The following is a 15,738-nucleotide window of genomic DNA, read 5'->3' as shown; positions in this document are numbered from 1 at the left end:
ACGTTATACCCAAAATTCCTGCACACACTGTCTAGTTTCATCACGTGCCAAATCGCACCGGGACTACTCTTTATAGTTGCTGCGAGGCCTCCTTACTTCCCCAGATCCGCTCCTACGAGGCACTTGCCCAAACCCACCTGGGCACATTCCCCCTTTTCCTACAACTTGCAGAAGAAATGAAGACAGAAGAGGTTATGGGTTGGTCACGCAGAGACTTAAGTTCAACACGCATGTAAAGGACAAATAACCTCTGTGTTAGATGCAAGCCTCCCCCCAACTGACTACACGACCACCCACAAACTCCTTCACCTCCAAAGCTCTGTCCTACCCAACAAAAAGGTTTTGCAGAGGATATGTACACGAAGGTGCTGTTGCATTAGAAGCAGTAAAGGCAAAGCTACCCTGAAGGAAGTGAGTATTGTACCAATTCCCACTTCCCCTCTCCTCCCCCACTATGAATCAAGAGTGCAGCCAACTCTTGAATTCATGTGGTTACAAACGTCTTTTAGAAAAAAAAAAAAACACAACAAAATTGCTAGAATAAAATCCCTATACACTTCATTTTGCAACCGAAATACATCATCTATGCTTCTAACCTCAGCAGTCAGACTAACTTAAAATGTAGGTACTCAACACACAAGCTAACACCCTGCGCCCTAGAAATATTTTCCACATCAAAAATGTACACCTACCAAAAGTTACACCTATTATGCACAGCAGATCCTCTACATGCCTTCTGTTATCACCTTTCAACATTTTATAGTTGTAAGACAGATGTTTACCAATTTAGAGAGAGATTTACATGAGAAGTAACTCTCAAAGCTTTAATTAAGGAAACGTGACAGGCAAGTACAGTATGATAAACTTATTGATAAGCCAGCTATCACGTGCAGTTTGGCAGACTGTACGCTTATAATGACCTACATTTGGGAAACAGGCTTTTTTTTTTTTTAGTATTAATGAAAAAAAGGTTAAGAACATACATAAGAAGCACAGATTTTTACAATATATACACAAGTACCTTCTACATATATTAACACTACAGACTCACACCTAATCTCTCTGGGAAAAATAAGAATTTTAATATTAAGAACATCCCAGGGAACGGTACTTATGCACTGGAGCAAATAAGAAAGATATTACTGAGCTCCGCTTTTATAGCCTTTGTTTCGGACCAGAAGCCCTCAAGATTAAAATAAAAGCTGCTGGTTTCCACTTGCTGGTCCACACGACTGGCAGCGTCTTTTGGTCAACTCTAGAAACAGCAACATGAGGCCTCCTTCTTCAAGAATAATTTTCTTTTATGCCTGTGAATTCTCATTGGATATAAATAAAACAAATCAATTACATAATCTGAGGTAGAGAAGGTTTTATCAATATGATGTCAGAAAGAAAAACGAAAGCCACAAAGCAAGATTAACTGTCATTTCCCCAATCAAAAGTCTGGAAATTTGAATAATTACAAGCAAGAATGCCTTCACCTGGAAAATGAAGTGGCTGGAGATAAAAATACCCATTGCTGTTAAGTCACTCGTCAGAACAAAGTTGCTGTTTACAGTCAAATAAAAAGAAATGTGGTTTAAAAAACAATAATGGGACATTTGCACAAAGAAGCAGTCTGACAGAGACCAAAAAAAAAAAAAAAAAAGGCTTTAATTGTGAAATCCGGGTCTCCCCCCATCCAGTATCAGAGAGATTTTGTTTTTCTTTCGCATAATCTGGGCAAGTTGCCCAGGAAATATGAAAACCTGAACTCAGGACTCAGGGAGCAAGTTAAACAAAAAACAGAATTGCCTTTTAATTTTAAAGACACATTTTCATTCACTAGGTGCGGTTACACCAACCTTTGCTCAAAAGCATGAGATTGTTACCAAAACTTTTACAACCCCCCTGCCCCACCCATGGCACCACCTTAATACTTCATATTTTAAAACAAGGCATAGACTGTCACTACAAAAAGTCTTTCAGAGTGCCTTGTGTTAACTGGCCATGTCCTCAAGAGGCAATAACAGAACAGAGAGGAGCAGAATTAAGTGCCTCCAATCACTAGATACCTGCCCAACCTGGTAGGCTCATCTCCAGCTGAGTTTAAATACCTTATTTTGAATAGAGTTCATAACACAGTTCTCCAGGATGCGTATGCTCAGCTAACTGCAAATCTCAGCTTTTATTGCTCCTCGGATCTCAGAGGAGAGAGAACAATCCACAAAGACTGCCGTGGCAGCAACTAAAAACAAGATGCCATGAACTCCAGAACAGAGATACTCGTTTAATAGAAGGTGATGTTCAATCACACATCACAGGTTCCTTTTTACGGGCCATAATTACAGCCTGAACTCAGTTTGCTGTTTCTCATTTAGTGTAAGGCAACTTCACGGTAACCTTTCCCATCATAACCTCTGTCGCTGCAGACCTCAACAGGAAGTTATAAAGATGTCAAGAGAGAGGACTCCCAACGTTTGATAGAGCTGAAAATGAGAAATCTTTAAGGTCCATCTTCCGCTAACGTCTCTGAGGCCCGAAGCAGCTCCCGATACAGAAGTATATATTTCAATTAAACTTTTTTTTAAATAGCTAGGTTTTTTTTAAAATATTTGTCTTTCTACCAAATTTGCAAAAATTAAGTTTGCAGCAAGAGATTAACTAAGGAACAGATGAAGATGCGGCCTGTTCAGGCTGCCAGCTACTCCCATTTCCTCTCTTCAGATGCGATTTTGTTATCCTTTTTCCTCATTTTATTAGATAAACAGCACAGTTTCATCACTAAATTCAGATACTATGCTGTCAAAACTCTGTCCTCCAGAATTAAGTCTTCACAGCTATTAGCATATCCCATTTCGCTGTTTGTCTCATTCTCTGAACTGAGTTATACTTTGGCAGTCATCTGCTAACAGCGGTTCATGGTAGGGGGAGATACATACTTATCTTCTAACTTTCTTTGAAACCTGAACAGGACCTTATCCAAACTATCCTCTTCCAAAAACACGGGTCTGAACTCAGGCCGAAGGGAACACGCACCGGGTTTAATGGAATTATGTTTACTCAAGTCCTGCATCACCAGGACTCTTGCTGATTTGAGTATGACAACTCCTCGCCCAGCTGAGAAAAAACAGAAAGCCTTTATTCCAATTTAAACGATTTGTTACAGAAAACTGCATCCCTGAAGACACAGCTAAACTTATATTAACAAGGAAGGATTCTCAAACCAAGCGGCATGCTGAAGTCTTTGCTGCTTTTCATTCCAGACAGACATTGTATTCCTGGAAGTTGTGAGCAGGGACACGGTATTTATAAAAATGCAGCAACGGAAACGGTGCTTCTCAGATCACCTGCCGTTCTGACTGCCCAAATGCTAAGAGGCTCTTTTTAATGAAATGATAAACACTTTGAAGACAGGCATGCGTGCAGAACTTACTTACTATTTGGTCTAATCAGTGTGTGATCCACCAGAGACACTTCCGCTGAATTAAATTCCCATTTAGGCATAAATTGGCCCACCTGTTTCCCACACAGTCCAGTAAAAAACAAAACAAAAAAATGCAAAATCAGGTGCTGTTAAATGGGGGTGGGCAGAGCTATCACTGGTGTACTCTCAAAAAAGAGTTCCAGAAAAATATCATTTTCCAGAAAAGGAAAATTATACGGGGGGGGGGGTGTGCGGGGAATGCCCACAAATCAAAATATGTGCTGCTCGCCTTTTCTCCTCCCTCCCCAAGCTTCACCCTTTCCCTGCCTTGGTAGGGCCTAAGAAGTCCTCAGGTCTTATCTTTACTTCGCTATACATTAAGTCTTATCCTCCCTGGAAAAGTCTTTTGAGGTTCCTAAGGACACACACCACTCGCTGCCTGAGCAGAAAAAGGGTGGAGTGCTGAAACTCCAGAGACAGTCTTTGTTCGGAGTGTTCATTAGATAATGGCAGTTGCGTTCACAAAAACACAGTTATAAACAGAGCAAAAGGAAGTGACTTTGGTCAAAGAACTGCTCAGTTTTCACCCCTGACTTGCATGATGTCAGAATTTCACCAGTTCTCCAGTTACCGGATGATGTCTGAGAGCAAATGAGACTCAAATACAGCATTAAAAAAAAATAAAAGGAAAAAGAGGGGGGGAAAAAAAAGCATAAGAGCAACACACAGCCACATCTGCCTGGTCATCTGCTGCTTTATCACCTCTGAAGAGGGAACACAAGCCATCCTCATTGCTAAATCATTACAAATCAGCTATAACAGTATCACAACCAAGTTCCACAATTAACTGCTCCTGCAGCATATCAATCCATTAAGCCCTACACAGCTGTGCTACCTTGGCAATGTGGCTACAAAAAAAAAAAAAAAAAAAAAAAAAACAACCATACCCATCCCTCCCGCGCCAAAAAACATGCCGCCCGTATCTCGTCCCTGACGGTGGCCGATAGCGGACACCTTGGGAAGGAAAAGCGAGCGGCCCCGGGGATCCTGGTCCCACCGGCAGATCGGGGGTTTCCCCAGCTTCACCTTTACAGCCCCTGGGTCGACTCTGCTTCATCTCCCCCTTCGCCGATTTAAAAGGCTGCTGACTTCTCAATTAAAGAAATAATATAACCAGATCGAACGGCGTTGCTACCCACACTGTTCCCATGCCAGAATCAAAATTCAAGAGGACTACGCTAAAGCAGGGGAAGAGCATCAGAGGTTCCTCCATGAAAACAAAGGCTATAAAAAGGACAAATATGGTTTTAAAGAGAAAACGCTGATATACAAACAGATCCCTGGATTTGTAACTACGGCAGAGGTTTAGTCACACACACACATACACACACAGACACGTAACACCTTAACTGCCCCCCCAAAGCGTTTGATATCCCTGTCGTCAGCGGGACCGTACCACAGCTGAAGTACTCTCCTACTTTCCTACCTCCGAGAAACGGGCTTTTACCTCGCCTTATTTTTAGAGGCACAAATCACACTGTACACAACACATGACATGATGTAACCGCGAACACAGACATGGCCCAAACCAGTTCAAAATATAATGGTCAGTCAAAACAAATAAAAAACCTGCAGTTCCTCCCATATCCTGACCGGTTTCATGGAAAACTACAGTTTGTCATTCAAGTGCATTTTACGTAACAGGCAATATAATCTATATCATGCCTGCGTTTTGATCCACCTGTACACAAATTTAACGAGCGGAGAGATGACATCTCAGTTTGTAAGGAGGGTCTGCTTTTTTTGTAGAAAATAAGACTAGTTTCCAATAAATTTGGCCACCGTATTTTTCCTTTTACGTGACCCCCGTTTATACCCAAAAGGATGGAAATTTCTCTGTAATCAAGCACTGGAAGATGCTAATCCCGTGATGGAAGTAAACACACGTACCGATCACGGAAAGCGTTTCAGGATAGCCGTGCTCTTCCAGCTTGTTTTGAGAAAAATAATTCTGGATCGGCAGGGCCAGTTCGAAAAAAATAAAATGAAAAATAAGCAACCGGAAAGTAAATACAGGAAAATGGCTTAGCAGCTCAAACCCACATGAAAAATTACGCTATTGTATACCCCGAGAGAAGGGGAAAGCGCACCGTGACACATCCACGGCTCCCGCACGCAGACACTGGTGACAGCGCCGGGAGCCCACCGGGATTACCGGAGACCTCTACGTTCATATTTTCCATGGGGATGTGGGGACGGAGGAGCTGCTCCCCTCCACGCGTTTTGCAAGATTGAGGTTATGCAATTTAATTTTTTTTTTCTGTTTACTTTTAAAACTTCGCGTGTGCCCCCCCCCCCCCCCCCGCAGGTTAGGGAATGGTGATCCCCCGTCGTCGTCGCGTCCCCCCCCCGCCCCGGTCCCTTTACCCTCACCGGGGGGAGCGGGGCCGGGCTCCGCCGCCGCGGGGCCGCCGGCCACGTGAGGGGCCCCAGCCCGGCCCGGCCCGGCGGGACCCCGCCGCCCACCCGGGCGCCTCCGGGCCGGGGATTTCAATTTAAAGTGGCGCCATCCCCACCCCCACCCCGCCCGAAGGAGCCGCAGCACCGGGGGCGGCGGGGAGCGGTCCGGCGGGTCAGCCCGCCCCCGGTTCCCCCGCCGCGACCCCCGCACTTTCCCCACCACCGGGACCGGGGGAGGGGGGATGGGGAGGAATGGCGGGGGGGGGTGGCGGGGGTGCCGCCTCCCGCCAGGCGGAGAAGTTGGGGCGCGGCGGCCGCCCCGCAGCGGGGCCCGGCGGGGCGCGGCGGCGCTAACAAAGGGGCGGCGGGGGAGGCGCGGGGCGGCGGGCGCGGAGCGGAGCGGGGCGAGCGGCACCTACCACGTGACGAGCGGCGAGCGCGGTCCGGGCGGGCTCGGCCCCCCACAAAATGGGCGCAGTTTGCAAACAAGCCCCGGCCGAGGGGCAGCCGCGGCGCCGCAACCGGGGCGGGCGCCGCCAGCCCCGGCCGCAGCCCCGGCGCCCCCCCGCCCGCTCGGGCCGACCCCGGCGGCAGGGGGATGGGCTCGCCCGTCTCCCTCGGCGGGCGCAGAGCGGCGGCCGCAGTCCGGGCTGGGGCGGGGGGGACGGGGGGGGGGGGGGGAGCGGCCCCCCCACCCCCGGCTCGGAGCGCTGGGCGGCGGCGGCGGGGCGGGCCCGGCGGGCGGCGGGGCGCGGCGGAGCGGGCGCTGCGGCGCTTTTCTTCTCCCCCCGCTCCCCCCCGCTCCGGGCGAGCGCGGCGGCGGCGCGGCTCGGAAAATGGCGGCCGGGCTCCTTCTCTGCCCTCCCCCTCCCGTCAGCCGGAGAATGCACCGGGGGGGGGGGGGGGGAGGAGGAGGAGGAGGGGGAGGGCGCCGCAGCGCCCCCGCCGGCCGCCGCGCGCACCGCGCCCGCCGCCCGCCTGCAGCCAGGGGGCCCCGCCGAGCTCCCGCCGCCGCCGCGCCGCAGCGCCGGGCGCCCGCCGCGCGGAGGAGCTGCAGTGCGGGAGGGGCGCCCCCCGCCGCCGCCGGGGAGGGGACGGGGGGGGGGGCGGAGGGAGGACGGGGGCGGGGCGGACCCGCCGCCTATTGTCCGGCCGCCGCGTACGCCGCTGCGGGCGGCTGCTTCTTTGCCGCCGCCCGCCAGGGGGCGCTCGCCCCGCAGCGCGCAGGCGCGCCCGGCCCCGCTCAAGGGCAGGGTTCCGCGGGGGGGGGGGGGGGGGGGGGGGGGCGGCGCGCGCGGGGCATGCCGGGAGATGTAGTCCGACACCCGCCCCGCCACGTGCCGCCGTCCCGCCGCGGGGTCTGGCCCCCCCCCCGCAGCACCCCCGCCAGCGCAGGGCGGGGGGGGGGGGGGCAAGCCCACTCCCTGCAGAAACTGTCACTGGTTTAAGCATTTCTCTCCCCCCCCCCCAGCATTTCCCGTTTTTCCATCCAAAACCCGCTCCCTGCAGAAAAACTTTCACCGTTTTAAGTGGTTTCCCCCCCCAAAACCAACACATCTCGCTCTTCCATCTCCACCTGCAGGCCCAGGAGCTTTTTACAGGCTCATTTTGCATTCCCCCTGCCAGGCTCTTCAGTTTTATTCCCCAAAATTCTCCCTAAAAATTCCACTAAAATCCCTAAATCCAGAGCACCCAAAACCGCCCAAAGCCAGCCCAGCTTTGGGAGGCGTTACTGCAAAATACAGTCCTGGCCACAGGCTGCACCACCTCCCGCCGTATCAGTCCCCTCGAGGGCTCCCGGTTCCTGCGCTCGCAGATGGAGGTCTGCGTGCTCCCAGCAGCTCTGCACATGGGGATCTGCAGCCCCTGATGTCAAAGGCTACAAACAGGCTTTTTAGCAAATGCCATAAGGAGACGCAGGTTTGGAAACCTCAAGAGTATGATCTGTAGCTGAGCAGAAGAGGGTTTCTCATACCACCATAAGGATACTTTCTCCCCCTCCTCAACAAACTCCACCTCACTACATGCGCAGGACACACCGAGAGGAAGCCGAGCAGGAAAGAATTAGTTTGAGACTGCAGAAGCCATTTCACCTCTTTGACCTTCAGTTTTGCCACTTGCACGAGGCTGACACCGATCTGTCCCCCAGCACAGCTGAAGCCAACACGTGCACGTTCCCCTGACACACTCGGGGTGCCACAAAACGGTTCAATATTGCTGCCAGGCAAAGGCACGCTCCCCCCTCAGGCGGGTCTACATGTCGATTTTGATTTGCTATCTATTGCAGCCAGCACACTACTTTCCCCTTACTATAGTTATGCTGCCTCTACAGTAGGAATGCAGTTATGCCAATGAAAAAGTGCTTTATACCATCATTTGTCTGCAAAGGGAAAAAACTACAGCAGTGTATGCTGTTATACACCATCAGAGAGGAGTACTTGCCCTAGGGAGTTGGGTTTAGAGCAAAAAATAAAAGTTGTACTGTCTCGACTGCAGAATTAGGTAAGACCTATGAATACAGTTTCTGTAGTCAGTATGGGCAATCCTGATCTGGATTATGCAGCACACGCAGACAAGTTTCTTTCCTCCTCTTGCTTCAAATCCCACCGCCACACAAGGGGAAAAGCAACGCTCCCCTCCTTTAAAAAGCATTTGGAGATACAGAGTCAAGATACTACTATTGCTCTTTAAAATCCAACATATTGCTTAACAAACCATGCCATGGAACTGTCATTACAGCCGTTTTTTTGGATCAGGAAATCCACGGGCAACACATTTCATCATTTTTTCCTAAGGGCCTGTGTGGCCACCTACGCTCGCGGCCAAGCTACCCCAAGAGCCCAGATACCAACTGTATCTCTGCTGACCAACACAAACACTCAAAACTCAGCTCATACTTAAGTGGTTTTCAAGAAAAGTGTCCCACTAAGGACAGCAGAGACACCAATGCTGGTTTTTATGCCCTAGCAGGGAGTTGCAGACAACCAGCTCTGCTCCTGTGCACGCTGTCCCTTGCAGTCACAGTCCTCCCCTCCTAGATGGGCATCCCCCGTCCCAACGCACCAGTTACCCAGCCTCAGCAATTTCATGCAGAACCTTGAAAAATGAGTCTAGGGACCTTCAACTGGGCTTTAAGTCAGTGATGAAACAGTGCCAAGGAGGACATCAGGACAGTGTGTTATCAGCAACCCCATAACCAGCACAGAACGGGGTCACACAGAGAATATATTCTATTCTTAAGGGTAACAGAAATAGTGTTTCTGAAAGACAGTCGCACGATGATCTCAGCAGCTTCATGCTTTCTCCTGATCTGTTCCTCCCCACCACACTTTAGGACACCAGGACACAGGACCCTACAACAGCATACATACCTTTTTTTTTTTTTTTTTTTTAAATATACCTAGAATTCAGTTCAGCTAAAAAGCAGAAGTAGCAACACATGCATTTATCTACTGGAACAGAAGAGAGAAGGCAGTTCATTGTGGAGGAAGTTTAAAAAAAAAAAATTCCTGTGCAATAAAGTTTCTAATCTTTTGTTCATTCTGCACTGCAGAATTTTCTGGTAACTGAGGCAAGCCTAACCAAGAGCCGAGATCTCTAGCTTGACAGTCTGGTACAGATCTGGATCTTCCTGCAGCACAGACATATCTACAGATCTGGATCTTCCTGCAGCACAGACATATCTACAGCTTTCATCAGCCAACCTGATCTGGAGATGATGTAGCAAAAATTGCTGTGCAGTCTAAAATAATACAACTTTGGCCTCTGACACATACCTTTTTATAGCCCTTCCAGCCTCCATTTTCCATTCAAAGCAGTGCCGCAACAACTCCTCCAGGTCACCTCGCTACTCCTGTACCAGCCACCCTCGCCCACGAGTCCCTCGCACAGCTTCATTACTACTGTCGAGATGCCCCACATGAACAAGAGGAGCTCTCCCCAGTGAATCCATATTTTCACAGCATCATCCTTTAAGTCTTTCTTTGAAGTCACCCTCTTCTGCAAAGCGCCAAGAACACACAAATCACAGGGTTCAATATATGGCGAGTGTTATGTACTCAACTGCTCATACCTGAGCGTTACCTCGTCTTTCCCACACACGTTCGTTGCCTCTACCTATTAATCCTCACGACTTGCTTTGATTGTACCTGCCTCAGAAATTTAGCAGTCTCTATACAATAAGTATATGCATAGTTCTACATAGTTATATTAACAAATATGCTAGGACACACGAAGGGAGACTTTTGAGCCTGCAAAGATGCTAGATCAGTTTGAGAAACATCCTGAAGGTAGAGAAGGCAATGGCCACCAAAGAAGACAGTGATGAGACTCCCTACAGATACAACCACAACTTTTGCATATTCATTTGCAACCTCATTAGATATCCTAACAAAAAGCAGCAAACTCAAATGTCAGTAGCCACAGAGGCTTCAGAATATGCAAAACCTGTCTGGTTTAAAGCTAAATATAGATAAGCTGTAGCAACAACAAGAGACCTTTGCAGTGATCATTGTTCTTCCGATACTCTTCTTCAACATTAGAGAAAGTGTCCACTGACATTAAGAAAGGCACTCCTTAGCCGTGACGGACACAGCACATCCCAGCCAGCTATTCTGAAAATGCTCACTAAAAAGGAAAGAAAAAGAGCAAAGTCCTTAAACACAGAGTAGAGCCACATGAAGGTAAATAGTGCAGAAGCTGGTAGAGCTCAGCAACCCTGATACTGCCCTGATCAGGGAGGTCTCTATTCTACTAACGTATCCTAAGGTCGAGCCACAAACCTGCATCTTCCTTGGGGACTTCTAGATCGATGGATGAAGTTTTAGTTTGCTTGATATAAACAGGAAATTGATATACTACTCACTAAAAAAGCCAAGCGATCCACATAAGATGGAACACTGCTTGTTCAAAAACCCCCTTGATGATTTAGATCAAGTTATTTGATACAGACATTCAGAACTTCAAGGACAACACACATTGCTTGTTCTCATATTGGAGACTCTAGTCTATGGAACACCGGTACCTCTCAAGGTCACAGCTCTATTGTTACCCAGGCAAGGGGAGAAATTATTTTAATCTGCTGTGAAGTTAAGGGGCATTTGTTATTATGACATAGTAATAAGCTATTTTGAATCAATATATTGTTTCCACTGTGAAATGTATTTCTATGGTTTCCATAGGAATGAGTGGCTGGGAACGTAAGACTATTTAACGAAGGTAACAAACAAACTTCACCACTGTATTTTTGAGTCCCTGCCAAAGATGTTGGTCTCGTGACGCCAAAAAGTACTCGAATATTCCACACTGTTGCATCAGACTGATGCACATTGTACAGAAGAGCCTGACTTCCCAAAGTCCTTGTGGGAACTTCTGTTTGTACCTGTTTGGGGAATACAGCGAAGTACTTCCCAAAGAAGAACAGCAGGCTGCGTACTCACAATAAAGCACTCTGAATTTCAAGCCGTTAGTCCAGCTGGGGACTGATAGCTGGGTTTTATCAACTTGCAGAGGGTAAAGCATCCAAATCTACATTTAGTTGTAACCCCATATCATGTCGGTCCCCATGAATTGCCAACAATATTATCACGTTGGCTGAGATCCATCCAAAACACATGTATGAAACTGCACAAGAGGTGCAAGAGTAAGCCTCAGATCCCACCAGTTTTCTTGGGTATTTGCTTAAGAAACACCATGACAGCAGTAATCAAGGCAATACTTCTTTATGGAAATCAGTATGCTTTGTGCAGAGTACACTATATGATCCCAGACATTTAATGATGCGAGTAGTAAAATAAAATACAAATGAATAGCAGAATAAGTAACTTTTTAAAAGTTGCATTCCTTCCATTTCAGGTTATAGGTAGTTATATCATGGGGGGCAGGGGAAGGAAAGGAGAGGGAAACGTGACCCTGCACTAACCATGTAAAAGCCCATGTCTTATAAAACCGCGAGACATAGGCTAATTGAGTTTTAGGGGGCAACGCTTTCAAATCTCAACACTGGAATACACCTTATGGGTTTTGTGTAGTTACAGCACAGACATTTCACACTTGTGTTCCCACTGCTAGGGGTAATAGTCAGTTCCGCTGTACCACAGACAAACAGATTAAGGAGTTTTCATGTAAATAAAAGTTAGAAGAATTAGTTAGGAACCCAGCAACTGATAACAAGCATGGGTATGCTACCAGCGGTACAGGGCTGAGAGGGAGACTGGATTTATACCTGCTGCGCAACACAACCCTTCCTCCATCTTCCAGTTGGAAAGTCTTGATGTAGCCGTGGCTAAGGCTCACAGAACGTCTTCACAGATTTGACTTGCACCAAATCCTGCACCTAACACTCCCCCTCGTGAGTCAAGAGCAAACCTGAGACCTCCCAAGGCCAGCCTCCAGTCACTGCTGACACTGGGATGCAAAAGCTCTCCCTCTGGGAGGGGAGCAAGCAAGATTGCTTGCCACAAGCAAGATTAACACTAGTTTTAAGAGTCTCTGTTCGTTAATTCATGTTATAGTCGTCTTTTTCACATGGCTTTTCTCAGATCCACTAACAGGAGAATTAGTTTCTATTTCTGCTGCAGGGCACTTGGAACAATTCTATTGCTGTTTGGATTTCCAGACTCAGGGAAAAAATTACCACTCTATTGGTAGCTGCTTATAATTCAGTTTAATCCTAAACCGGAGCAGCAGTTTAACCAGACCGAAACATAGCCAATAACCAGGATATTAGATTATTTACTCTTTCGGTCACGGTCAAGAGTCACCTAGCATCTTGAGATCAGATCTGTGCTCCGAGAGCTTCTGTTCCAGAGATAACACAACCTGCAAGTCTCTGAGCCCCGAGTTTCAGGGCTTCACGCAAATTCCTCAGTCCCGGCCAAATCCACCTGCCTTCAAACCCTCAGCAACGCCGACAGACATCGGAGATCGTAGGTGGAAAAAGTCAAGTCCCTACATGCTCTCCTTATTAACGATACTTCCTATGACAAGTCTAGCGCACAAGAATCGGTGCCCAGACGACCGCAGAGAAATAGCAATGAGAGGAATAAGGCAGCGAGTCCCCCATTTCTGCGACCACCACCACAGCGCAGAGCTTTGGAGCAGCACAGTCTGCAGACTTTTTCCTGTGCCCGTTAGATGTGAAGGACCGGGCAGACCTTCCTGCTCCTCTGCTCTGAGGAACCCTCCCTCCCCTTTGAGGAGCTGCAGGTAAAGAGCTTTATAAAACTTAAGGGCTACAATGGAGTTGCTCTCTTCTATGACGAAAAAGCATTGCAAACTGTGACAACAATATTAGGCTCTAGAGTTTGAGCCCAAGTCAGGGATACAGGATACAAAAGCACTCAAATAGGTACTAATCAGAGGTTTAAAGCAATTGGCACAGGAACAGATGACACACTCATACATTCAAAAAAACAAGGTCCAACTAGATCCTCACCACAAGAAGTGAACGCCTCTAAGCAAAAATGCCGAGCGGACGTGACGGCCCGACACAACGACGGTCTGCACATCCTCCTCGGTACGCCCTCCAGCAGACTTTCGTGTGACCCACTGCCACAGGCTCACCCCCTTCCCCTCGGCTCCTGCCAGCTCGAGGGAAGCAGAAGGGATGTTATCCCCCCACGTGCCCATCCCTGACCCACTCCGTTGGAGAAAGCGGGTGCCTTCAGTGCCCTCCCAAATCCAAAGCCAGGGTTCTCTCTCCAGCGGCCAGGCAGCACGGCACGGGCATGACCTGCAGCTTTCCCAGCCATCAACACAAAGATGACACTGTCTCTCCATTTCACAATGGCTTAAGCGCTCTTAAATTTTACTTTTTTACTCCTCCAAGTTTTCCAGACTGAAGCACGAGGCTAACAAGCTCACGTTTGGAATCGGAACGTTTTGTTAGAGCAACACCACCGCCGACTGCTGCAGACCCTCATTAGTTGGCATACACGCTGAAATCACAACATCCTACGGCTACGCAAGTACCCACACGGGTGTCAAGCTCCGCACAGCCACATGCTAAACCCACGGTTAGCCAACACATCAGTGCGCGGCACTCTGGAAATAAGGACCTCTTTCCAGAGAAGCTATCTGCTGACTTCCTACCAGTTTCAGCAGGAACTGTAGGAACACAGACTTCCAAGAAATTTAGTGATAACCTCCAAAACCTGTAACAGGGAGTTTTAATTCCTTTTTTAAATCCCACATAACAACTTACTGTTATTACGTGTACAAAGAATAAGAGCCTTCACTGTTGTGTTAGCCAACTGGAGATCAGATACCAGAGCAGATTTGTCTAAGGTCAGTGTGAAAGGATTGAGTAAAGATTTTTGGTTTTCCCATTACAGGAGAATTTGTCTAAACTCAGCCTCCATAATTGGCCTAAAGTCAGGCTGCTTTGGCTTGAAGATTTATGAAAAGAGGGAAATATCCTTCCCTTTAGCACTTCCCTTCAGGTTTTATTCAGCTTCACAGAATTTGATAGCTGTACCTAAGTGTTTAGGGGACAATTCTTAACCTGTAATAACATTAGCAAGGTAAGAGATGACTTTTCAAAACAAGCATCAGCAAACCCTCGCCGCCCTCCGCTCCAGACCCAGAAGCACTACGGCCGCTTTGCACGTGGAGAAGCCAGAGGCACGGAAACGTGAGCACGAAAACCCACGTTTAGACCTTCGGTTTTCACGGGAGAAAGCTGAGACCATTCTCACAGGTACACACAAAACTCTGTTGATATTTTAAGTACACGTATAAGCCAGATTAGATCAGCAAGTAAAAAGGACCTGATTGATGTGAACCTGGGGTTTAAGGATGCGTGCAATAAGGGGGAAGAAAAGTCGGAGATCTTTCTTTTTCTGGGCAAGTCACACCTTGATGTCTCAACGCTGTTGCATACAAGGACAGGTAATACCAGGAAATACATACGCACGCTCCCAAGAGGAGGCTACACATCTCTTCACTACGTACGGGCATCGGAACCGTTTTGGAGAGAGAAACGCCATGTACACACACGGGATGAATCCACGTTTTCAGGCGTATTCCCGAACCTCCATTTTAAAGTTACGCATTTGCCAAGAAACTATGTGCAGGGCTCCAGACTCATCCCGCACCATCAGGAACTAAAACACCGCCTGCAAACGCAACTCGACGTGTCCGACCCGGCCGGCGCGGTGGTACGCAAAACCCAAAGCTTGGCCTCGCCAGGCGGGAAGAGGGACAGACCGTACCTTGCCGGGCATCTTGGCCAGGCCCATCCTCGCCACCTGCGGTCCAGGCGGTCAGCCGGCAGCGCGGGGAGGGCCTCCGGATCCTTCCAGCCTCTGCCGACGCCTGGTAGGTATGCAAGTTTCTTATTTATTTATTGGAGGAGATGGAAAAATCCGGGACCTGGGGAAAGAAAGGGCTGTCAGCAGAGAGGGGGGGGCACAGCCAGCACGACACATGCGACCCCAGCTCTTCCGTACCCCCCTTTACCTCCATCCCGCCCCGGGCCGGCCGGTGGGGATGGGGCCCGGCAGCGCCCGCAGGCCGGGCCGGGGGTGCGGGGGGCCGGGGGGCTGCCACCCCCGGATCCTTCTAGAAGCCCCCCCAGGCCCAGCCTCGCTTCCCCGGGCTAAAATGGAGGCCCGGGGAGGGAGGCGCGGGGGGGGGGGGGGGGGGGTCCCCGCTCCGCACGGAGCCGGCCCGGCCCGGCCCCCCCGGGCAGCGCGGCGGGGCGGAGCTCTCCCCGGCGCCCCGGGCCCTGCGGCCGGCCCGCCCCCCCTCGTCCCCCCCCCCACGGCGGCGAGCTCCGGCCCCCAACTCCCCGGGCGGCCGCGGGAGGAGCCGCCCGCCCCCCCCCCAGCCCCGCCGCGGCCCGGCCCCCGCAGCCAAGTTGCGGGACGGCG

The 15,738-nt window shown here is 49.4% G+C and overlaps 1 protein-coding gene across 5 annotated transcripts in view; it reads right to left on the bottom strand.

Moving 5' to 3' along the window:
- Positions 1 to 15,380, bottom strand: part of KANSL1 (KAT8 regulatory NSL complex subunit 1) — a 101,169-nt gene extending 85,789 nt beyond the window's left edge. For 3 of the 5 annotated variants that reach the window (XM_050911735.1, XM_050911739.1, XM_050911738.1), the window contains exons 1-2: positions 15,326 to 15,380; positions 15,079 to 15,238 (exon numbers count right to left, since the gene is read on the bottom strand). The gene's annotated coding sequence lies outside the window, so the exon portion shown is untranslated. Of the gene's footprint in view, positions 1 to 5,356; positions 5,407 to 6,285; positions 6,411 to 15,078; positions 15,239 to 15,325 lie in introns of those variants that run through there. The other 2 variants (XM_050911736.1, XM_050911737.1) reach the window with 2 other exon arrangements.
- Between the last annotated feature and the right edge of the window lie 358 nt (positions 15,381 to 15,738).

Source organism: Gymnogyps californianus, chromosome 28 (assembly GCF_018139145.2).
Source record: "Gymnogyps californianus isolate 813 chromosome 28, ASM1813914v2, whole genome shotgun sequence".
Classification (NCBI taxonomy): domain Eukaryota; kingdom Metazoa; phylum Chordata; class Aves; order Accipitriformes; family Cathartidae; genus Gymnogyps; species Gymnogyps californianus.
This window is presented reverse-complemented; position numbering and strand designations above follow the sequence as displayed.